At 34.0% G+C, this 26,740-nt stretch overlaps 1 protein-coding gene and 1 long non-coding RNA gene across 18 annotated transcripts in view; one reads left to right on the top strand and one right to left on the bottom strand.

Moving 5' to 3' along the window:
* The window catches only part of Tenm3 (teneurin transmembrane protein 3), a 2,554,979-nt gene that overhangs the window by 1,892,131 nt on the left and 636,108 nt on the right, over window positions 1–26,740 (bottom strand). The window lies entirely within an intron of this gene.
* Window positions 24,764–26,740, top strand: part of LOC147826735 (uncharacterized) — a 57,337-nt gene continuing 55,360 nt past the window's right edge. The window contains exon 1 of the long non-coding RNA XR_015453437.1: window positions 24,764–25,081. This is a non-coding gene — a long non-coding RNA (uncharacterized LOC147826735). The remainder of the gene's footprint in view (window positions 25,082–26,740) is intronic.

The raw sequence follows: 26,740 nt of genomic DNA, 5'->3' as shown, positions 1-26,740 counted from the left end.
AAACCTGAAGGAAAGGAGAAGACCTTTTAATGAGACACAATAGTGCTTCCCCTACTCAAGGCCAGATGAGACAGATTGCTCTTATTCCCAGAATCCCTGTTATCTCTCACTGCTGACTGCACATTTTGTACGTGCTTGGCTGACAGGAAAAAAATGACAGATTGAAAACCCATGCCTGCTTGAAATGAGAAATACTTCATCTTTTTAAACCCAAATCTAGGGTAGAAAATAATCAGCCTCTCTAGTTTTCATCTTCTCCAGTGAAAGGAGACAAAAAGTTGAGCAAGTTTGTTTGCACTGTAGCAACATATAGATAGAAGAGCTGAACAAGACCTCCCAGTTCCTGCCTGCTACACAATGTACTCTATGTCTGAAATGAGAATCAATTCACTGTGGACCTCAGGTAATTATGACTGAGAGTAAAAGGGTGAAAAGGGACAGATCCCAAGGTATTCATCACTTCTTCTGCAGATGATTTAGGAACCAGAAGTCAATCATTTAAATTAAAAAATCTCAGAAAGGCCTGATAAAACAGATGGAGTTGTATCATCCATATGACATGACAGGAAGTAGTAATGGTGATGGGGGGGTACATTTTTGAGAAACAATAATCTAATGTTGCATTATGTGGAAGTATTCCCTTAGAAAAAGGGAACGTGCTCACCAGATCATTGGTGGGGAAGAGGTCTGATTTTTAGAAATTTGATTAATTATGTTCACAGTACACAAGTACAGCATAATTCAAAGACAACTAAAAGACATGCATGGTATTCTGAATTGAACTCTTCTCGTTGGTCTCAGTGATCAGAGATACAACTATCAGGAGATTCCGAGGTTCACTGAAATGGAAATCCCTAAAAATTATCCTAACAAATGTGACAAAATAAACAAACAAAAAAACCCAAACAGCCCCAATGAAATGGACAGGTGTTCTGTGGATTTTCTATAGAGAAAATGTGTTTTTGTTTCTTTTTCTCTTTCCATGGCTTCTTATAGAAGCAATTTAACTCATGAACTCAGTATGCAATCAAGGAAAAAATACAAATGCTGAGGTTTTTAAACAGGTAAAACTCTTACATGCAAATTTGGAAGATGACTCCTACCTATCAACATACTTACAGCCTGAAAATACCCAAAGCACAATATGCTATAATTCCTTAAAAGTAAAAAAAAAAAAATCATTGAAGTCTGATTCTCACAAAACTAGTTACATTTTTAAAAGTTTACTTCAATAATAAAAATGTCAAAATAATAATAATAATAAAAATGTCCCCCTCTCAGACTCTATATTTTATAAATCTGTATAATATCTTTGTTTGGATATAATATCCTTGTTTATACAAGCAACAGCAGGGAAGCCAGAGTATAACATTTCCACAGCTCAGTGTGGCAACATGAAAAGCAAATCATTGGGACATACTTAATATATTGACTAGCTGCATTTCCCTGGGAGAGTATTCATCACATTGTGTAAATAGCATACAAGAAATTGGGAGAAATACAGCTTGTTTCTCCCTGTCTGCCCAAATCTATTGAGACTCCAAGTGTTATTTTGCAGGTGAAACACATTAGCTAACAAAGGTGTCATTAGTTTCTCTTAATGTACTTGGAATAATTTACAATATACCAGCATTCACTGTTGGCAGCTCTCAAATGACATCATGGTGCACTCCCCTCCAGCAGTGCATCTGCTAAGAGATTTCATGAATGCAGGCCTTTTCTGTTGCCCAGAAGTTATCAACCTGTTAAAGGCATTAGGGGTCACAATCCTGCAGGCAAATGTTAAGGAACGGTTTTCCTGGCACATTTCTAGCAGCTCATTCTATTAAAATTGAATTTAAAAGAGAATTTTAAAACAGGCTTCTGCAATTCTTAGACTTGGATAACTGCCCAGTAATGAGGGACAAAATCATGGCATCGTTTTTGGACACAAATATTATAGACAATGTGTATGATTTTCCCCTATATAAAATTGGATATTTTAATAAATTTACTAACTTTATTACATCTGACATTATTTCATATAGTATTTTTTTGCACAGGAAGACATGGTAAGTAGTTTAGTTTCATGAAGGCAGAAAATATAGTGAGTATTCAAATTAAACTTATCAGAAGTAAGAACAGATGTGATCAGTACTTAAAATGTACTTTAAAGAGAAGGTTTCTGTTTAAAGAAGCAATTAGATTGTTGAATGTACCTTCCAGAGAGGTGGAAAAGTGGTAATCGGTCGCCAAGTAGCTTTATGTGATGTACTTAAAACATGAGGAAAGTTTCTGGGGGACCTGTGTCAACTAAGTTTTGTACATTTCCTCCTCACCCATCCCAGGAGGCATGCTCCAAAGCGTCAGTTACACACAACATGGTCTTAACTTGTAGTGTGTAGTTTTCTTTTCCATTTCATAAAGAAGTGAAAATTCTTCCTGGTGTGGAATTTAGCAACTATTTAGATATGCAGGCAGAGAAGAGGCATTCTCTGCTCTGATGTCTTTGATATCTACAAAGAAATTTAGTATTTACTTCAGTAAACTGAGGGTAGTATCACTTTGTAGAAAATAAGAAGCAGTGTTTTAAATATATCACAACTATTATTAATCCAAAATGCTACCTGGTGCGGAGATCTCTGGGAACTTTGACCATGTTTGATTGATTTTGGCATTACTTTTATGGTCAATGAGTAAAAATTAGTTATACTACTCTGAGTGTGCTATTTGGGAGGTTATAACAGAAAAATGAGATTACTTATGCCATTAACAGTTTACCCTGTCTTTTTTTTTTTGGTACCAGGGATCGAACTCGGGTCCTTCAGTTTACCCTGTCTTATTGCAATAGTCAAGATAATATATATGACTGGCCTTTGCATTTCTTCACATGTGGGCACTACCAATTGCTAAATAAGATTATCCAATATATTATTTTAGGGATTACAGATAATTTATAATGCTTTATAACTTTGACCTATGCACAAATTTACTAACAGCAATGTAAGCAATTCTCTACTTTTCAAAATAACACACCCTGAAAATGCTTTAAAAATCTAATACATAAAAGTTAATATCTTTATAAAACTTAAGGGAGGATAACTATTCTACATTCACTAATTTCTGCACGTGAAAGTTAACACTTTCCACAGATGGGGACAGAGGAAAACATTCACCAGTCTCCACTGAGAAATGAGAAAGAGAAAATACAAATCAAGCACATTCATTCTCTTCCAAACTTGGAATCTTTGAAAGTGCCTACTGGACCTGCTAGGAACAAGGAACAGGGCTTCAGATAAAGAGAAAGGGTATTCTCTTTCACTCAGTCTCTGTCTCTTTTCAAATCCCTCTTGCCTCCAGAGAGTACACCTCCCACTTTGTGGCTGGCAAGTCGTGGCAGCCCAGGATTACCCTCAAACATCACTGTCAAACTGCGTTGGAATGGTAGTTTGAATATATCAATGTAAAATACGTGAAGATGTCTACTGTGTGGCATTTTAATATAGAATCTAGAAATTTAATATAATTTGGATAAATGCATGAAAATTGGGTCAACACAAAGAGGCTTTTATCAAGTATAAGAGAAGATATTGCTTCCGATATATGTGTCTTATTTAATACCAGTATGTCAAATATAAAAATAAAACATGCATAAATAGAGAAAAGAGAACAGTTGGGTAACTTTTATGACATCAAAACTATGTAAGTTTACTACACATGGGAGAGCATATAACTAATGTGCTTTCCTGAGAATAGTTTTATTTCTATTATTCTTCATGTTATCTCTTTTGAAGCAATGTTTATATCTTTAAAAGATTAACATGCGTATCACCTATTTCAGGAATATATCTCCTCCTGCAAGATATCATCTCTATTAAAAGGAAAATGCTCTTTCAACTTGATGTATATTAGCAAATCATGTGTTTAGTGAATAGAGTCAGTGACTATAATACACATTTACATGCATTAGCTTGTTCTGTGGCATTATCATTTGAAAATTGTTTTCCTGCTTCAAATTTACAAAATTTGAAAAATAAAGTATTTTTTACAATGTCTCTACAGTTTGAACTATAAGCAGTGAAATCTTAAACATTTAGATATATATGTGTGTATGTATCATATATAAACTAGCTATGATGTATATATATAGTCTATGATGTCTATATATATAAATATATAAATTATATGTATATAAATAGTATTGCCAAGGAATTTGACAGATGAAATATATTGTGGTGTTTGAAATTATAGTCTTACCTGAGTATTCTTTTTACAAATTTTGGAATATTAAATATTCACACTTTAGACAAGATTTCTAACAAGTTGTATAAAATAGGTGAAAACATATCTCAAATGAAAAATTTATTGGTAAAGAATATCTAAATTTTATGTTATCTTTTCCTTCTTTGTAAGAATCTTTTTGACCTATGTTTTGTACTCAGAGTAACTACTTTGAAGATAATGATATGTAGTGTACTCACTATTTTTATTCTTATTTTTAATGAATTTTATTTTTCATAAAAAAGGATATCTAGATTTCATCTTTGTAAATTATGCTATAATTCAAAATCAAATTTAATATTACACTGAAAAAATTCTCCATTAACCTTCAATAGAAATTAATTGTCTAATGCCTCAAATTATCATGTTTTATTTAATATTTGCTTTGCGGTGGGTTCTGAAGACTATGCCGAGCTGCACTTAACTCCATACTGTATTAAATGTTTATTATGCACCTATAATGTCTCAGGATCCCATAGTTTTGTCTGCTTTCTCAATACAATTTTGAATTCAAGTAGTAATTCTTTTGGGACAGAGACAATATCACTCCCACATTAGGATTTGGGGGTATCTACAAAGTGTCTATTAGGGAGTGGTTGTAGAATGAACTTCCAGTGGTTCTGTGAGTCACATCAGGAAGTTTTAAGAAATACTCTCACCTTATGTTGTGTATTAATTTATTCCATCAGGGCCACATATCACACTCACACAGACATACAGTATATATTATACACATAGAAACATAGAGAGATGACTAAAGAGGAGAGAGAGAGAGAGGAAAGCAAGAAAAATCGACAGAGACAGAGACTTCTTTATAGATCAGGAAAAGACACAAAAATTATTTTTCTTGCCCTTCCTCAGCAAAGTGCCTCTTTGCCTGAGGTTCATGGCAGCTCAGTAGAAAAAGGTCAGTAATTTCCTCACCCCGGATTCTATTTGACTGGACACCAGGGAAAGCTGTTTGAGGTATAATTCTTTTGCCAAGATGCAATAAATGCAAACCTTTACTGTCTACTCCTGTGGTTACAATTCATAAAGCCAATTTTGTAGACAAGCTGTAGTCTGTTGTCTCTAGTAAGAATTGTAAATGAGCTTCTGAGACATCCTGCTTAGGGAATTCTTTAAAAAAAGGTTAAGTGTAAATTGCCCTTTGGATTAGGCTGAACATCACCATTATAAAAGTCACTGGAACTAGTAGGCAGAAATAAAAGTTTTAATACAAGAAAAAGATAAGAAAGGCAATACAGAAATTTATAAAATCATGCTTATTTTCTCACTAAATGCTTATAAAATTACACATTGATAGGTCAAGTAATAATGGTTTATCAGGTTATTGTTAGAGAAAATGAAGTGAATCAAGTTAATTTCAGAAAATAAATTCTAAATTATTATTATTATTAAATATGTTAGACTACTCAGAACATCTAGATCACACATTGCAAGCTAACATACGCTTTTTTTTAACTATAGTGAGTAAAACCCCTAAGATCAGTAACATTGTATTCAAATTAAAATATAAATACAGAGTTAAAATTTTTCTAAGCTTTTATGAAGCTGATTTTTTAAGGGATGACCTCATTCCAATAACATAAGGGAAATGTTATAATTAAGATTCTCTGTCTTTTAAAAAATTTTTTACAGAATGAATAATTTTACATTGCTAATATATTGTTACACATAGGCATTTTAATAATAGTAGTACAGAAGTATAATGAAAAATGATGGTCCCTGCTGCATCCTTACTGATCCCTAGTGCTGGTTCCCAGAAGCAACCACTTTTAACTAGTTTTCCTTCTAGCTCTTCTGGTAGTTACTCCCACATCTTTAGGTAATTTCTTGAGTCAATAATATTTATCTTTATATATTGTTTCTGCTATGAATGATAAGAAGTAGCTAATTTTTTTCCTTCCTATCCACCTCATTTTTGTTATGCTAAACTTCTACTGTTTTACTGACAGATTTTAACACAATATTTAAAATTTCCTTTCATGCAGTCAAGACTACTCTTTGAAATGAAGAAATAGTTTTCTTGATTTTCCTTCCACTTTTTTCCCTACTTGTAGAAGCAGCTTTTAATTTTTACACCATAATGTTTAATAACATTTGCACTGTTTTATACCATGATAGTAAAATTGCTTATAAATTGATTTAAAACATTGAAAATTATTAAGCAGCATTAATATCATTTTTACTATATGAAAATTGTTCACTATGAAGGTAAATTGAGGGCTAAGGTAAGTGAGCTTCTCTAAGAAAATTCTACAATTCCAAGGGAGATAGTTCAGATGGGTTTGGGTCACATTTCCTCCCTTAAGTCACTGGAAATAATTTTCTCATATTTGTACTATGAATTATTGGCATGGTTTTATTAATTAATATATTTATTTTGCATCTATTATTTTAAAAATATATAAAATTGACCCTTTTTTCTCCTGAGGATAAAAAACATCAGGTTACTATTGTATTATCTTTTGTATCCTCATGTGTTCTGTTTGAAATACATTCCATCATATTTCTTAAATCTCAGTAAACTTCCCATTCTAATTTGAGCTGATACATTTCAAATTTGGACTAAGACTATTTGAATAGCTTTCCATCTTCCTAAAATTTCTAGGCACTTTGTTTACTCTTTCTGTCCTCTTATTCTTCTAAAATTGTACTAGTATACATTTCAGCTGGGAAGCTTTTATTTTATTTGGCAGGAGAGTTTGAAGATATACATCTTTCTTAAACTGTGAAGTACTCTGGTGTTATTTATTTTATAACATTTCCATTTTTATTGTCTCTGAAATTTCTTTGTGGAACTGATACTAGTAGAATGTTAAATGTTGGATCTCCTTGTTTAATCTTCTTGTTGGTTTCTTTTTTTGAAAACTGGAATTTAATCTAGGGCCTTTGCACTGAACTACATTCCCAGATCTGTTTTGTTTTGTTTTGTTTTGTTTTGTTTTGTTTTATTTTATTCTATTTTATTTTGACACAGGGTTTTGCTAAGTTGCTAAGACCTTTTCTGATTGTCTGTTTTTCATAACATCCTTTTATTCTTTTGTGCACGTACTGACTTTTCACATTTTTCTTAGTTTACCCAGTGCTTAAGAACAATTTTCAAAATGTCTCATATTTCTACACATCTTATAAGTAAAGGAACGGGGTTGCTGTCATTTAGATTATCTTGTCAGATATTTTTGAATAGAAAAAAGCTTTGGAAGAGAGTCTCCCTTTGGAATTGGCCAGTTTTGTTTACTCTCCAGGATGACAAGACAGTATCGACTCATTCTAATGCAAATGTCAGGCAGGCTTAGAGTCCATTAAAATTTTTTCTAATATTGCAGTTCCTCTCCTATACCTCATGCCATTGTGTGTGCAGGTGCCACTTGGCCCTCTTTGCATCAACCTCTGGAGATTCAGGATTTAAGGAATTGGTGAGGAAGTGCTGACACTGTGTCTAGCTATTGCTATGGGTAAGAAGCAGTCTTATGTACCCTTCCCAGAGGTCTCCTGTCTCTACAGTACCCACAACACTATGGTATATCAGTTAATGCAAGAGAGAACAAGCTCAGACCATTCAGAGTCCTCAATACAAGTTTTCTGCTCCTTTCATTGCTGTTCTTTCCTCCGTAGCCACATTTTTGTGCTATAGTCATTGTCTTAATTTTTCAGGTCATTCTTATGGCTTTCTTAGAATGTCTGGCTTTTACTTGCTCATTTTTGAAAATGGGAAAAATAGAGGAGAAATTCATCTTTTTGTATGCATATGAGGCTTAATCACTGGCCAGCTCTGTGGAAATGTGTCAAAGAATTTAGATATTCAGCTATGGCTGGAGCAAAGGAAAATTCAGAAGTGTAGAGTTGGACTCGGGAAATTAACATTACTTCTGGTCTAGTTTTAAAAAATAGCCTAAGAAAATTTTTACCTCCTCACCTCCAATGGTAGAAGTTTTGCTGCTGGGCTTTCAATAAATTCTGGTGGAGACAATTATGCTGGTTTGATATGAATTTACTATATTAGTCTAAAACCAACCTGAGTATAAATATTTACAATGTGTCATTATTAAGAAATGTGCACACACAATATTTTTGTTAATGCTCTAATGTTATTGGCATTAATTACAAAGAGCTCACCTTCCACCCAGAATAAACCCATTATTTTCAATTTATTTCTAAGAAGAAGTAATTCATAATTTTATTTGTTTTCTTACATCACTCAATCTAGTCAACCATGTACTAATCTCTAAATGAAATGAAGAGACTGGAGAAAGTTAGTGAGAAACATTAGAAACCCCAAATTTAAATGTCATTTCACTAGTTTTCTATCTCTTCAGAACCTTATTTTGCTTTGATTTGTTCCTTTTGAAATGGATAATTTGAGATGCACTTCTGGCTCTACATTGTTAGCAAAACTTAACTTCCAGAGATTTTATTTTTGTTTATTTAGAGGTTTTTTGAGACACCATCTCACTCTGTAGGCCACACAGGTCTTGAAATCATCATGATCCTCCTGCCTCAGCCTACTGAGTGCTGGGATTCTATGCATGCACCGCCATGCCTGCCTCCAGAGCATTTTAAACTTTCATCCCAATGATTTGCCTTGACTCATTGATAGCCAACTAAGAGAAAATATTCTCTTCTGCAACATGAACATTTCTGTTATAGCACTTCAAGGAAACATTTAAAAAGTTTGAACTTGTTCATTATTTTATGTTCTAAAGAATTTTCTCCCAGAACATTTAGTAGCATATATTTATAATTAAATCTTCCAAAGTAATAGTGATTTTTCAAGCTCCCATCTGTATGTTCAATGATCCACAACTCCAAGGACAGCATGTTTACTTAATTTCATGCCATTATCTCTTATTTTACTCAACTTAATCTGAATAAAGTTTATATCATCTCAAGCCAGTCCTAGAAGTTTTTTCATTTCTGATAAGATTTTTAAGAATTTTTAAACTGTCATTTAGCAATATTATAACTTAATTATTTGTGTTACTCTTCCATGAAATGTTTCTAAGTGGTTTTTACTCTGCCTGGAGGAATGAAACAGGCCTTGTGTAAAGCCATCAAGCCATGTAGAATTATTTGACATATTACAGTGACCAGCAACTCTTCTCCCAGAAGCTTACGATCCTTACAGTTGAGAAAGTAACCAGAAATTCATTGCCTCTGTTACCTTGAACAACTCTAACTTCTAAGTGTCAGGATTCAGCTCCAAGGCCATATAAATTTCATTATAATCATTTATTGTCAGTTTGAACCAGTTTGGGCAGAACCTCCTGTACATTGTGCTCTTTTCCAAGGTTTTAGAATATTTTCTTCATCTACCAATGTGTATGTTCTAGCAGACATTTACTCATTTTATACTAATAAATTTTCTAATTATATAAAGGCTTTCTCCATCTTTCCTTTAGTAAGTCTACATTTCAAATTAAATCAACCAAACTTCTCTAGTGTATATTGAGCACTTTTCCTTTTTTTAATGTAAGGAACTGACACTGAAGGATATGAATTTTACTCTTCCAGACTTCATGGTGTGGTTTAGTGAGGAAATTATGTGTGTAACACTTTAATATCATCTTTCTGCTCCTTTGTTTGACTATGTAGTCCAGGCTGGTTTTCTGGCCTCCACTGCTACTCCTATTTAAATAATACTCCATGCCACTAACAGTCCATCCACTGAACACAAATGTGATTCAGGACTTTCTCCTCTCACTCCTCAAATGGCTCCTCCTCCTAGCTGCTTAAAAGGCCTGGACTTTATTTATTCTCCTCAATAGCCAAGCCCAAGCACATCTACACATTGTGCTTTCTTAATGGTTTCCTATTAACCTACACAACAAAGTTATAGTGAATTGCTTGAAATTTTCTGAAGATACATTTCTTGTTTTTGTTTACTTGTCTTTCTATATTTTAGCCCTTCCAGTAGAAGTACCTTTTAACACTAGTTTTCTTTGAAAAAAAAAAAGTCTCACATTATCCAGCCCTTGATTATGGCTCCAGCGGCATTCCCTATTTCCTATTTCCTTTTTTACTCAGATGGAATAGACGAAATACTACCCTCAAATACGGCACCGTGTAAATTAGGAAAACAGCAGAAGTTGTAAGGTCTCTCTGGCCTTTCTTTGCTCCTTTCTCCCATTAAACAGGCCATAGAAACTAGGAAAGTCACACAGACTTTCTCCCTTCTCCCCTGAAGACCTCATGTGGCAAATGTTGTACCTTATACCCAAAAGGAATCAGTGCCACACAGTGACACCAAGAAGCTAAACAGGCTGCTTAGATTTCTCCAGTTCATTACCACTACACTATACACTTCTGTCCTACATTTATGTTTCATCATAACCATTTATTAAAATAGATACATCTCCCTGTTCCATGAGTCTTTTTTTTTTTTTTTTAGAAATTTCTTGTATTACTTTTTTTTTTCATTAAGTTTACTTGCACATTTTAGGTATAAAATAGTTACATTAATCATTGGGATCTTTTACCTTTACATGTGTATCTTGGTTCCCATTTTTTCCCCTTCCCCTGCCCTCCCTTTACCCCCTCCACCCTGCTCTATTTACAAAGACTTTGCTTGCATTTTTTTTCCTTTTCTCATATTTTTTCTTTTCCCTTCTTTCCTTTCCCCTACCCCTCCCACTTCCCCTACTCCTTTAGACCTTTTCTTCCTATTACACAATACCAATTATACATTTTTAAAATTACAATATCAAGATCTAGAAGACATTACCACAGATTTTACAGAATTTAAAAGGATATAGAAAGCATATTACAAAAATCTTTTTTGAAATAAATTTGACAACATCTAAGCAGTACCTTGGAAGACAAATTAATGAAACTGACTCTGGAGGAAATATAAAATTTGAATAGTACCTATTAAAGAAAGTATATTCCTAGCTTGAAACCCTATATGACAACGACAGGCTCATATACATTTTAACTGATAAATTATGTCAAACATTTAAAGCTGAAAAAAGAAGGAACATTTCTCCCCTCATTTTAGGAAATCAACATTGTGCTAATCCTAAAACTGGATAAAGATAGTAGAAGAAAAAAGTATAAACATAGATAAAAATTTTTTAACAAAACAAACTATTAGAAGTCAGATCTGGCAGGATGTAGAAAGTGATTTTATTATAGGGATGGCAGTGTTGGTCCAGCATTGGAAGATCCACCCCCAAAAGTCATCATTTTAACAGAGGAAAGGAAAAAGCCATATGATCCTGTCACTAGTTGGAGAAAAAGTACTGAACTAAATTCTACAGCTGTTCATAGTAAGCGCTATCAGGAGACTAGAAGTAGAACAGAACCTTCTCAACAGATAAGCCATGTACTCCATACTTCCATCAAAAATGCCTTTTATGAATGGAGAAGAAATGCTTTCTCTCTAAGGTGGGGAACAAGGGCAGATATGTCTACTCTTCATCTGTCAATTAAACTTTGAAACACAGGCTCAAACCAAAATAGTCTGGCAATAAAATGAAAGAATTAGGATAGGATTGGCAAGGTAGAAGTAAAATCTTTACTTCTGTAAAGAAGTAAAGATGTGTAGATGTAATGATCATCTACAGAGAAAATACTAAGCAATATCTAGGAGCCCCTAGAACTTGTATTTGAATTTAGCAGGATTAGAAAACACAAGGTATATATAAAAATTCAGGTCTGTGTATACTTACTATAAATGAAGAATTGGATTTGAAATTTAAAAGTTATGTAGGAGTACAAAGGACCTAGAAAAGTAAAAAGAAAAAAAAAAACAGTGTTGGAAGATATTTATTACCTAATTTTAATACTTCCTCTAAAGCTACAGTAATCAAGGCACTGTTAGTGTAAGGAAAGACATATAGATCATTGGAATAAAACAGAGAATCTAGAAATAGAACCACACATATATGGTCCACTGAGTTTTGAAAGATTATTAACATTAGCATTTTATAGAACATAAATTCAGTTCAAAAAAACTCAGGAAAAGATAATGTTTTCACCAAATGGTATTAGAACACCTGGTATTGTATGTAAAAAATTAACCTCAACTCTTTATTTCCATACATAAAAATAACTTGAAAAGATCTATGAACCTAAATATGAAAAACTAAAACTGTAAAACTTTAAGAAGAAATTATAGGGGAAGATGTTTATAAATTTAGGGTAGGCAAGAATTTCCTAGGATGTAAAAAACATGATGTGTAAAAGAAAAAAATTGATAAATGAGATTCCATCAAAATTTAGAACTTTAAATGACATAATTAAGAAAATCAAAAGTAGTCCTTAAACAGACCATGTTTATAATACATATAACCTATGACCAGAATATATAAAGAACTCTTATAGCTCATTAATAGACAACCATCAGTCTTTTTTTCTAAATGTGCCCATGTCACTTAAACCTTATATGAAATAAATTTGACATGCTTTCTTCTTGTTAATCTGACTTTCATTTAGGTATCTCAGCCAAGAACCTTGCAATAAGTGACAGAAGATAATACTTTTTCTCCTTGATGGTCCATTTCCATGTAATTTATTGATATTTTTCATGCTTCTGTAATATACCATGCATGTTCTATTTCTATGGCTCTATCTACATTTGCAGCTCTCATTCTCTGGAATGCTCAATTCTCTATTTATATAGTTTTTTTCTTCCTTTCATTATTACATCCTCAGAAAACCTTCCCAATCATCCTTCCTGAAATATGACTCAAATTCCTATTTTTAAAGTGTAATTAGTGGGTAGTGTTTTCTTCATAGTACTTATCAGGACCTAACATTATGATGTATAATACTTGTTTATTTTATATTTTTCTCTCATGAACGTAACCTTTATGAGAACTGAAACTATGCCTATTTTACTAAAAGTGAAGCTCCTAGCAATTCCACCAACATTTGAAAAAGAATTCAGCAAAGCATTATTTTTTTCTAAGTGCATGAAATAAATGTCAATTTTTACATCCCTTTCAAGATCCGCTTTTAGGGTTACTACTTGTATTAAAACTTTAAAAATTGAAATATATATCTTACCACATAGGATTTTATAATTATCTTGACACTATTTTCCACAATTATGTACAGTTCTTGTGTTGGATTTTATTCATCTTCTAAAATGGCAAAATAGTGTCACAAACACTAACACCAAACCATTAACAACTGTATCCCTACTCTAAGAAACAATTGGAGTATCTCAATAAAATGTAAATAGTTTATTAAAATATCTTCGCTTTAGCAATCTTACCTCTCTGGCATTCATACCTCTAGTGATAAATTGTTAGGGCTTGTGTCTAGATGTCCCCCCAAAGCCTCATGTGGTCATAGGTGGGGCTTTTTCAAAGATAGCTGTATTTAGAGTGTGTGAGGCTGGAATTGATTCATGGTGCAATGCTAGGCTCAAGAAGTCTAGAACTGTGTGAGTGCTACCTGCCCTAAGTAGTCTGGATAAGATAAATGGAGCAGAAAGAGGTTATGCTCCCTTGTTGCTTTTGCTGGTTTTGCCTGCAATGAACTGTCTCTCCTCTGTGACATCTCTCTGCTGTGTGCTACTCTGTCTTGGAGGAGCTGATTATAGCCTGAAACCTCTAGAACTGTAAGCCCAATAAACCCTCCCCTTTAACTTTGGGTGTCGGATATTTTGTCTCAGCAATGAGAGAAAAATAACTAATACAGAAATAAGATCTCAAATCCTAGTAACCAAACATGCAATGTTCATACTGCATGGTTTAAACTGATTTACACTGAGGTGCTGTAGGCCTTTCTCCAAATAGTTATTCAAATGTGAATGAGGTATAAAAGCAAATATTTTGTCTCTATTTGTGGGTGTACCTTTGGAAACCATGATGTCTTTTAGAATCATTTTCTTTACATATTTTTCTCTTACCCTACTGAATAAAAATGGTCAGATAAAGAGAAAGAAGAAAAGCAAAGACAAAGTGGTTGCTCTTGAAGCACACAGGTCCACACATCTTCAAAGCTCTATTCATTTCCAGATAGATATGTAAAAGGAGAAAATGGAGAAAAATGGCAACTATCCCCCTCAAATCCTTCTGGTTAGTTATTTACTTTGCCCTATTAAAAATTACTGAAAATATTTTAAAAGATTCTCAGATTTTCTTTGGAGACTCTATGTGAATTATTTTAATTGTATCCAATTTTTATAAAAATACATTCTAAAGTTTTAAATCTGCACAGATATCTTTTTAAAATTAATTATTGAAAAATTCTAGGAAGATAGCAGAATAGGAAGTACCAGGAATCTGGTTTATGGGCAGATTTTAGCAGGCAAAAGAAAACTTCACGCCTTTAATGGGAGCCTGAGGCAGGAGGATGGCTGTGAGTTTGAGGCCAGCCTGGATCACATAGTGAGTTCAGGATTACTGCTAGACTAGACAGCAAGACCAAAAACAAAAACAAAAACAAAAAAAATTTTTTTAAAGGAAAACATCAGGAAAGTTGAAGGTAGGACGATGGAAATTATCTAGTCTGACAAATAAGAAGAAAAGGGATTAACGAAAGATAAATGCAGCCTAGGGGACCTGTGGGACACTATTGAGAAGAACAACATGTGCATTGTAGAAGTCCCAGAAATAGAGAAGAAATGACATAAGAACTATTTGAGGAAACAATGAATGAAAATTTCTGAAATTTGATGAAATTCATGAATACAAACATCTAAACAGCCAAAAAATTCAAGACTGACTCAAAATGACCCGTAGTAAAAAACATTATGATCAAAATTTAAAAAAAAAAGACTTTTGAAAGCAGAGGCAACTCACAACATGTAAGAGTTCCTTATAATATTACCAGCAGATGTGTCATCAGAAATTCTGGAGGCCAGAAGGCAATGAGCCCATGTATTTGGAGCACTAACAGGCCAAAAACGTTGGTAGAATGAGCAAAATGCATGATTCAACAATACATCAAAAATGGAGTAGGGACTCTGGGTCTGACGACAGAAAGAAATAGAAAATCTGAATAGGCCTATAGTTAGTAAGCAGGTTGAATCAGTAATCAGATAAAAAAGACCTAGGCCTGATAGATTCTACTAAATACTTCGAGGTGAAGTAATACTAATTCTTCTCAAAAATTTCAACAAAAAATTAAAGAGGATAAAACCTTAAGCCATTTTACAAGAATAGTATTACCCTGATGCCAGAGCTAGTCAAATACTACAACAAAACCATATTAATATCCCCTATTAATATCCATGCAAGAATTCTCAACAAAATACCAGCAAACCAAATGCAACACTACATTAAAAAGGATAATACTCCATAATCAAGTGAGATTTATTCCTGAAATGCAAGTGTTATTCAACAATGTAATATACCAATGATACTAACAGAAGAAGAAAACACACACCATCATATCAATTGAAGAAAAATACTCAACAAAATTCTAAATCTTTACATAACAATATACTTAAACTAGGAATAGAAGAAAACTACAGCAATATAATAAAGGTTATGTATAGAAAACTCACAAGAAATATCAAAATTAATTATGAAAGACTGAAAGCCTCTAAAACCAAGAACCAGAGGAGAGTTGCACTTTTACCACTTCTGTGAAACACAGTATTAGAAATTCTAGGGAGAGCAATTAAGCAAAAACAAAACAAAAAAACATAAACAAAAACAATAGCATCCAAACTGGAAAGGTAAAAATAGAAGTATTTCTGTTTACATGTGATTTGATGTTCATATATGTGGAAAATCCTAAAGACTGGACATAGATACATAAACTGTTAAAGCTATTATATAAATTCAAAAAAGTAGTAATAAAATCAACAAACAAATAAGTTGCATTCTATATACTACCAGTGAACAACGTGAAAAGGAAAATATAGGAATAATTTTATTTATACTAGCATTAAAAATGATATATTAAGATGTTAACCAAATAAGTGAAAAAAATTGTACAATGAAACATAAAAAATTGCTGAAAGAAATTGAAGACATAAATATATGGAAACAAATCCCATGCCCATAAATTGGAACATGTAAAAATGTTAAAATATCAATACTACTCAAACAATCAAAAGAGTCAGTGTAATCCCCATCAAAATCCAGTGATCTTTCCAGAAATTGAGAAAACAATCCTAAAATCTGCATGTGATCTCAAGAAAACAAAAACAGTCAAAACAGTCTTGGAAAAGCACAAAAGCACAAATTTCCTGATTTCAAAACTTAATTGCAATGCTACTGAAACTGAAATAATGTGTATTGACAAGAATGCAGACATATATAACAATGGAACAGAATAAAGTACTCAGAAATAAGTACTGGAAATATTATCAAATAATTTTAGTAAGGGTTGCTGAAAATATTTAACAGAGAAAAGATAATTCTTGTTAAGAAATGGTGCTTTGAAAACTGGATATCAATATGGAAAAGAAAGAAGGAAGGAAGGAATGAAGGAAAAGAAAGGAAGAGAGAGGGAGAAAGAAAAGAGAAAGAGAGAAAGAAAGAAAGAAAGAAAGAAAGAAGGGAGGAAGGAAGGAAGGAAAGAAAGAAAGAAAGAAAGAAAGAAAGAAAGAAAGAAAGAAAGAAAGAAAGAAAGAAAGAAAGAAAGAAAGAAAAAGAAAGAGAAAGAGAGTTTGGACTTTGATGTGACACTAAACAAAAATTAACTCAAGTGTACTGAAGACTTAAAAGTGAGTTCTAAAACAAATCTAAAAAATCTTAGAAGAAGCATAAGGCAAAAGGTTTTGCAAACAACTTTTTGGAAATGATATCAAAGGCATAGGCAATAAAGAAAAAAACAAACTGTAAATCATGAGATTAATTTTTTAAATTCTCCATCAAAATAATATTAAAAGAATAAGAAAAGCCTACAGATTAAGTTAAATGGTTGTACATCATGACCAATTTAGTATTAATTTCTACAAATATACAGAAAAATCATAAAATTCAACAACAAAAATAAACAACCTAATAAGAAACAGACAAAGTACTTGGGCAAATATTTTCTCCAAAGGCATACAAATACACATTAAGCACATGATCAATCAATAATCGTTAGGAAAATACAAGCAAAACCTACAGTGAGATTCTCCTGACACTCATTTAGTATGGCTATTAGAAAGGAGGTGAGGGAGAAGAAGGGAGGAAATCCAGTGTTAGTAACAATGCGGACAAATCAGAATGCTTGTATACTATTGCTGAGAGTATAAAATCCTACAGCTACTATGAAAAATACTATGAAGATTCTTCAAAAAATTAAAAATAGAATCTATGCAATCCATCAATTCTACTTCTGGGTATATACTCAAAGAATTGAAAGCAGGATCTTGAAGAGATATTTGTACATTAATGTTCATGGCACACTATATACATAGAGTGGGTTCAGTCTTAATAAGGAAGGAAATTATGATATATGCTGTAACATAGACCTTTAGGATATTAGGCTAACTGAAAATGGCCAGGCACAAAAAAAGAAAAACATTGCAATTCAACTCATCTGAGATACTTAGAGTAATCAATACTATAGAGACAGAAAGTAAAGTGGTAGTTACCAAGAAGAGGAGGAAATGGGAATTATTGTTTCATTTATTGTGTATAGTGTCAATTTTATAAGATGAAAATTGTTGTAGAAGTGGATCTCCATTTTGGATGCATAACACTATAAATGTATTTGACACCATTGAGCTGTGGACTTTGAAAGGGGTAAAGCAGTAAATGTTATGTTTTGTGTATTTTACCACAAGAGAAAAATAAAACAAAAACAAGCAAAAAAGGAGGAAATAACATGGAGAAAACTTTCAGCTTTGATAAATGGTAACTTCCACACTGAAGTATCAATTTAATTTGAGACAAAGTTTGGATTAAAAATTTTATTTTCATCCACAGGCTGAATAAGAGTTTCAGTGTGTAGATTTTGAGAAACGTGTAAAAATGCAATACTTCCTTATTATGATTTTTGATTACTGACACCATTTAGATTTTAATACAATCATCTTAGGGAAAATGTAAATCAGGCTGCATGAAAATAGTGATGAACAGGCTGGGGATTTATATTAATGGTTCCACCGCCTGCCTCTCAAGCCCAAGGTCCTGAGTTTGATCCCCGTACCAAAAAAATATATAAATAAACCAGAATCCTGTCTTGGGCCAGGGATGTAGCTCAGCAGTACAGTGCCTGCCCAGCAAGCAAGAGAGCCTGGGTTCGATTCCTGCTACCAAAAAAAGCTAAAGTGAAAACAGTGATGAACATTTAATAACCTGACCTGAAACCATGATTTTAATTAATTGTATTTTCTCTTATTATTTCTAATATTTCTACATTTTATAAACTATGTATTTTAGTTAACAACAAATGTTCTACAATTTGTAGTCTCTTCTACTTATCCTTTCTCCCAGGATTTTCCTTATCTATAGTAGCAACTCTAATCTTTATACATTTGTCACTTAACTATATTCCTCTAGGTTTTATCTCTTTGCTAGGGATTTGAATACTTTTTCAATCATTCATTTATCATTTCCTCTTGTCCTTTACCTTGGCTCACATTCACCTTCACAGCAATTTCTCTACAAATTTTATGATTTTTGTTCTCATATCATATTCTCTAGGGTCAAAGTCTTTTAATCATGGGTCAAAATTAGCAACCTTCTGATTGCAGTACAGCAACAATCATATTTATATGTTTAATTTTTAGCCATCATGATATTGGCCCAGTGTAGTGTTAATAAATAAATAATATTAAAAGGACCCTAGGATTAGATGAATTATCCAGGAGCAGTCTCAGGATCCAGGCAGTGACACAGCTAGCCCATATGGCAAGTACACATGAATTCACAAAGGTTCCCCCTTCTAACAGATGGCAATGGCCCTGTGCCAATGGTCAAGGTTCAAATAAGTACGCTATGAGCTACATTTTAGCTTTCAATTTCTTCAATGAATGAAAATTATGTGGGAATTCATCTGATTATCAAAAATGACAAGTATGTACATACATGCTGAAAAAAATCATAGACTGAAGGCAAGGCTGTAATGACTAATGCTAACAGCTATCCTGGAAGTGCAGATCATGAAGAATCAGCAGGTGCTGTCTGTGAGCTGCTGGAGCCTACAAGCATTAGTTTGCCATTCCTGCATGAGGTAAGTTGGACAGACTAATATGACTGATGCAATCCATTGAGATCACCTCCTAACTAGTTCTGGTTTCTTTTTTTATTGTTTTGGATGGTGTTTTGGCACCAAAATTATTGGCTCTGGCACCCCCTGACCCTCACTTGAAATGCCCTTTGGAAGATGCAATTACAGCACCAACCGGGTAGCAATACCATTGCAAGATGGGGGCAATGTTCTGAGAAGCCTGTATAGGCTCTGGATCAGTGTCCACTATATTGCATTGTTTCTCCTACGACCAGGATTCATGGGTCCAGGAATCAAGTGATGTTAATGGAAATGGTCCCTCTCACCATTATACCTTGTTACCCCTAGCAAAATTTTGCCCCCTGTTCCCAGGAAGCTTTGCTAGCTTAGTAGTTCCAAAGAGGGGAGGCTTGTACCAAGAGGCACAACAAGGATTACACTCAACTATAGGCTAAGACTCCCCGCCCTCTCGGCTATTTTAAGGTCTTCATGCTTCCTGAGTCAACAAGCTAAAAGAGGAGTTATGATATTGGAAGGGATGATTGATCCAGATCACCAAGGGGGAAATTGGACTACTACTCCACAGTAGAGGTAAGGAAGCATATGTTTGGAATTTGAAGAATTCTTTAGGACATTCCCTAGGCAGTATTTCTATGCCCTGCCATTGAGCTCTATGGGAAACTGTAACAATCCAATTGAGGAAGAAAAAGGACTCAGAACCTTCAGCAATGAAAGTATTTACCACCACCACCCCCCGCCCCCTAAAGAACAAAGACCTCCAAATATGCTTGCTGAAGGTCAAAGAAATGCAAAATGGGTTGTAGAAGAAAGTACTTATAAATACCAGGTAGGGTTTAGTAACCAGGTGCAGAAATGAAGATTATAATTGTGATAAAGATTATAATTGTGATTTATTTCCTATTTTGTTAGTATGCTTGTGCACATATACAGGTTAAGCAGATATCTTTTATTTCTTTCTTTTAACATAATGTTATATATAATCCTACTTCTCTTGGTCCCTGAGAAACAAGTTCCATAATAATGAACTTCACTATCATATAATAGTAGTTTCCTGTATCTAAAACTCATTGTCATTTGCCTTTTTATTTTTAGCTCTTAACACAATTCCTGACCCAAGGTAAAAACCCAATACATGATATTACATACATGAATAAATGAATGAATGAATCATCTGATGATGACCTTTTTCTCTTCTCACAAACAGGCATGAAGGAAGTTCAGAGCCAATTTATTTCTCTAAATATAGAAAAAAGTACTTATTTATATTTACACACACACATTTTTTAATTCTAATAACTGCAAAATATTGCCACAGATATAGGAGACACATTTAATGATTAAATAAGGATATTAAATATTACTGGTTGGAATTCATGAATTTGATTTTTGGATGATAAGCTCTGCCTCACTCTTAAGCTTATAAAATGGAAAGGTATTCTTGACCAAAAATGTTGACCTTAAGTTCAACTGAAAATGCAGTGTTGTTTTCCACTATATAAAAATTATAAGACAGTGAGAAATGAGTTAAATAACACTACCAAGAAACAACACAAATTCAAAATGTGTGCAAGTTTATAGAATAACTGAGCTGGTTTCTTCAGTAAGTTAATGGCATGAGAAAAAAAAAACAGAGAAGTAAGGAACTTCTCTAAATTAAATGGGATTTAAGAAACATAACAACCAAATGTAATTTGTGGACCTAACTTGGAACATAATACAAATAGACCAGCTATAAAGTAATGTTTTCAGTACAATGAAGGAAATTGAAGATGATCTGAGTTAGAGGATAGGAAGAGGGACAGGACTATGGCTCAGTGGTAGAACACTGGTCTAGCATTGTGAGGCCCTGGGTTACATCCACAGCAGACAAACAAATGAACAACAACATCCCACTCCTAAGAACATATTCTAAATGTAATGTTATGAAAGAAAAATCTCCATTTTCTCAGAGGTCACATTGAACCACGTGGAAGGAAATTAGTAAGATGTCTAAGATTTTTTAAGATGTGTTAGCAAAAAAGAGGTATTGGAAAGGGTGAATAAGAAGCAAGTATGGTAACATGAAATTTCCGAGGGTATAAAGGGTTCCTCATTCTCTTTATTGTGCAAATGTTTGAAAATTTTCATAATACAAATATTTTTAATGGTGCCCAGTAAGAATCAAGATCTGTATATATTTCTTTGAAGAAAGTTAAGTTAGGGTATAATATATATGCTATTGTAAAATAATATTGTGGATCACTTGATCCAGCTATTTCTCATTTAGGTATCTTGCCAAAAGAGTTAAAAACATCATATTACAGTGATACATGCATACCCGTGATTATACCAGCACAACTTGTGATAGCTAAATCTTGGGAACAGCTATCAACAAAGGAATAGAAAATAAAACGTAATGTGTGCACACAATGGAGTACTAGTCTGCCATGGAGAAGGATAAAGTTGAGTCATTTGTAGGAAAATGGATACAGAGACATTGAGGTGATAATGCTATGTGAAATAAATCAGACACACAAGCTTAAACATTGTGTGGTTTCTCTTATATGGGAAACCCAAAACATAAAGAGCAAAATGAAAGAAAGATAATAGAAACTAGGGAGATAAATCTTTTGCAACAGATAAGGGGGCCAAGATATGGAGCTAGAAGGAGGGAAAGGAGGGGAAAGAAATGAAAAAAGAACCAAGAATCAAGAGGTGTAATATACTTGTACAGCTTCCCACGATGCATGATGCCCTTATGTGTTACCCACACACACCGATAAAAATGTATAAAAAGTCATAATATGGGGAAATTAGAGGGAGATTTCTCAGAAAGATACATAAAAAAAAAAAAGAACAAGTTAGGAGGGCAAGTGGAAAGAGGTTACTCCCGTGGATGAAAGTCTTCTCCCAAGGAGAAAGCTATGACAGGGGATCACAGTACAGAAGATGTGTCCCTGAATTGCAGTCAAATTGAAAGACAGCAGCAGTGGAAAGAAGGTTGGCAGGGTTTACCAGCTATAAAAGACAACATAGACAATCATAGCTTAAATAAGTATTTCAGTACAATTTTTTATTGAATAAAAAAAAAGCAGTGCTAAGGAAAATTTATTGTTTTTTAGTTAAAGTACGTTGTTTCAATCTCGAAAAAGTTCAAATCATGAAACCAGCCATCCTTCTTCAACACAGATAGTGTATATTAAGTTTAGACTCAAGTATTTGAAAGATACCTAAAGATCTCAAGCTCCGAATCAAAGGTGGAAAGGAAAAGCTCATCAGCGCGGCCACCAGCCCAGGGCAGCAGTGATCTGATGTCACTACTGATGTCTCACTGGAGCATGCTGCCCACCATGGCAAGTTAAGCCTGTGGCAGCTGAGGAAACCACTGCCTAATGCAGCTATAAGCAGGCCTCTCAATCAATTTCACAGACTTCTCTTTCTCCATCCAGGAAAGAGAACCACTTTGTTGTCAGTTAGGTAGTCATCAGAGTCAACAACAATTCCACTTAAGTGGAGAGTGATAGCTTTACTGCTAAATGCAGATCCAAAACTGCTTTCCTGAGTGAGGTCTGACAGAAACACTCCTGGCAAACCTCAGCAGAATCCTGGTAAGAATCTGTGGAGCAAGCCTTGGGAGAGTGCATCTTGACAGATGCATAGTTAACTGCACAGTGCTCTTTAATTTACAGTTCTTAAGTCAGCTTGCAAATTCCTGCTTTGAAATGCATTGAGTGCCCATTTTCTCACTTCCTTCTGTGGGGACTGTAGTAAAAGTAATCCTTGAGGTAAACTTGAGCTCCATAAGTGCGGGATTTTTATAGCAGGGGCAGGCCAGCCCACTAAATTAAAGCAACAATTTTTTTCCAGCTCATCAGTTTAGGAAATGTATCTGAAGTTTTTAAAGGAATTTGGACTTAATTCAGAAAAAGTGCAGTTGTGTCTCAAAACCAAAACCAAAACCAAAGATGATTTTCTCCATTTAGTGATTAAAAGCCTGCCCAGTAGTATTGGAAAAAAAATTTAAAAATTGCTTCATTTATTTTTAAAAGACACCCTCAGAGGACCTCAGAGCCTATTAGCAGACCAGCTATCTTGGAGACTAGCTGCGTCTATAAGGTCTGCCCTTTAAAACAAGCTTATCAACCCACTATGTCTTGTGTAGAAATAATTGAATGCCATTGTCAACCACTTTCTTTGTCCTATATTCTTTTCCAGCCTTAAAATAATCAGTCGCTGCTTCTCACTTTTTTCTTTAATTCTGAGAAATGATTAATATGATATTTTAATGATTAAATGAATTCATGTATTCATGTGTTTCTCCAAAAATAAGATAAAAAATGCTGGCCCCAGTCAGCCTATCCTTGCCTTATCTGCTATTCCAAAATAGCCGCTGAGCAAGAGAACAGTGAGATATAATCTGCATGACACTGGCCATCACCATGGAAATAACCAGCTGTTCATTACATCTGGTTTATTTTTTGATTAGGTTTTATTTTGGGGGAAGCAGGGTATGTTCAATGTTAGTTTCTATTTGTTGATTGAAGGATTTTTTTTCAAAATGGTCATGCATATTTTATCTTTATCAGAATCCTTAGAGTTGGAAAGAGGGAGCTTACTTCCTTCAATCCTTCATTAATGATGGAAAACTGATTCAAGATAGTTACATTATCTCAGATTTTTTTCCTCCTGAACCCAGGGTTGTCACACTGAGCCGTTTCCCAGGTTTTTAAAAAGAATTTTTATCTTGACAGAGTGTTTCGCCAAGTTTTTAAATTGCCTAGGCTGGGTTTAAACTTGTAATCTTCCTACCTCAGCCTCCTAACAGCTGGAATTACAAGTGTGTACCACTACACCCAGCCATCTCAGATCTTAATAATTCACATAGACAACTTGCATTGTGGACTTAATACATGCTTTATGTATACTAACCCTTTTCATCATGCCTATGGAGTAATTATGGAGAAATAAAATTTGAATTTTAAGTTAAATCTTTAGTAATTAAAGTTTGTAGTTAAACCAGAAAACTGGTAAACTGGTTCAGAGTTGAAGATATTGAACCTGTTAAATGTCTGCTTTTTTACATACATACTGAGACAATTCTGGAAGAAATTATATAATTACACTGTGCCTCAGTTTCCCCATATGTATGTAAAAATATTTTGACTAGGAAAAATTATAGTCCTTCAGAGGTGACATATATACTTCTTTAGTATAGCACTTGATTTATTGTTGTTGCTCAACATTAGCTGTTATTATCTATCAACATTCTTCTTCTATATTCAGACATGTCCTGGCCCATAGAGGGAAATGTGAAATTTATAGCCTATTAGTACCTAGAAACAGATTTTATCATTCAACATTTACATATTTTTATGACTTGTGTCTAGCTGTTCCCCTGAAAGGCTCATGTGATCATAGGTGGGACTTTCCAGAGGTGGCTGGAACTAGAGTGTTTGATGCTGGGGTTAAGGAAATGTGATTATTAAATTAGTCCACTGATTGGTCTGACATAGTTCTGGTCGTGGATAATGGGAAGATCCACCCTGGGTGTGAGTGATACCCACCCTGAGTACTTAGAGCGAGCCTATAAGGAAGAGAAAGAAGGCTGTTACCATCACTTGCTGCTTCACTATTTCACTGCTTTGCTGCTGTATGCCCGCCGTGAACTGTGTCTCTTCTACAGTGGCCCTCTGCCATGCCACCCTGCCTTGGAGCAACCAACTATGAACTGAAACCTCTACAAACTGTGAGCTAAAATAAACCTTTCTTCCTTTAACTGTGGGTGTTGAGAATTTTATCTCAGTAATAAGAAAAGTAACTAAGACATGTATCTTTGAACACTGAAAAATCTGCATCTATCTGAACAGCAGATTAGTAAAGAAAAAACTGAACTTTTAACTGATTATCACATAAAAATCATACATAAAATAACAGATTTCTATACAAGCAAATTAGCACACAATTTTACATTTGCATCCATTTAAAGCACTAGCAATAATCACGACACATCCAGACACTTATTCATTTAGTTATTCAGTCATTTAATATTAATTAAGAGACAATCATCTACCAGCTTATATTTAGCCAGTTAAAGAATGAAAAAATGAACAGGACTTAGTTCACAACTTCATAGAATCCAGAAGCAAACAAAAAAGGCTATTACACCAAAACAAACTGGGAAGTGCAAGGATAGAAATATACACAGGTTATACAGAAGTAACATGGGATGATTACACGTTTTCTAGAGGAAGTGGTAATGAGACAAGAGTTGGAAAGTTGACAAGGTTGGAGGGTAAACCTGTAAATATACAAACAGGTTGAAATAAAGACACCAATATGGGAGACATGATGAATTTGTACAGAGAACTCTAAAAATTTCAGTGTCTATAGAATAGAAAATATTTGGCTAAATGAGCAAGAGATCTGGAGATACCTGTCCAGGTCAGGTTTCACAGGGTTTGCTCCTTTATATTACATTTTTATCATGCTATTTATCATGAGGACAATAAGTAAACATTTACTGTTTACCAACTGGAGAGAAGCAAATGAGACTCACTTTTTTGGGTAGATGTTGGCATAAAAAGTTGGAGCTCTTGGGCGGCAGTGTGAGATGAGTAAAAGAGGCAGAGGGAAAAGTAAAGAGTTGTTATGCTCCTCAGAAGAATGTTTTTAAGCTAAAGTGTAAAAGTTTGGCAGGAATTGTGAGGCAGAAATAATACAACTCATTATGACAATCTAAGGGGAAAACCCACATTGGTAAAAATCAATTAAATAACAGCAAACCACTCAAATAAGAGTAATTGGCACAAAAACTATGCCTTGTTAATGAAGAGTTCAGTCAGGAATACTACAGCAACATCATGACTGGCTCATGATAGGATCTGTTCTAAGAGTTCTCTAGTCAGCTGCTGCCCTTTGAAGCTAGACTAGTGTGAGCCAGCCAGCATGCTCAGCCTGGAGACTCCGGTGTTCGTTCTGGGTTAATCAGCCCCACACTGGTGAAATTTTGTGCTAGGGAGTTCTTTGTTGTGGAGATGTTCCTGTACATTGTAGGATGTTTATTAGCAGCCATAGGCTCTAGAAATTCCATACCAATAATATCCTCCCAATCTTGAAGAACAAAAATGTCTTCATAGTTGCCACTATTCCTCAATTGAGAACCCCTGGTCTAATTTAACTTAAAAAACGCTAGAATATTCTAGGTGACCCATTGCATACTGGATCTATTTTACTCTAATTTGGGCAGATGCAGTTGTATGTGTGTATGCCTGTGTGTGTGTGTTTGTATGTGTACAGAGAGCCATGGGGGTAACAATCACTACTGGTTTTATAAAGAACCCACTCCAATACTATGATTTAAGCACCTCTCCATCCCATAAGTTTATTTATGGCCAAACAAGTCACA

This window comes from Heterocephalus glaber, unplaced genomic scaffold, assembly GCF_053883595.1.
Source record: "Heterocephalus glaber isolate CG9 unplaced genomic scaffold, H.glaber_assembly_v1.0 deba00001461, whole genome shotgun sequence".
NCBI classification, from domain to species: Eukaryota; Metazoa; Chordata; class Mammalia; order Rodentia; family Bathyergidae; genus Heterocephalus; species Heterocephalus glaber.
Note: the sequence above shows the minus strand (reverse complement) of the source record. Positions and strands in the feature narration are given on the sequence as shown.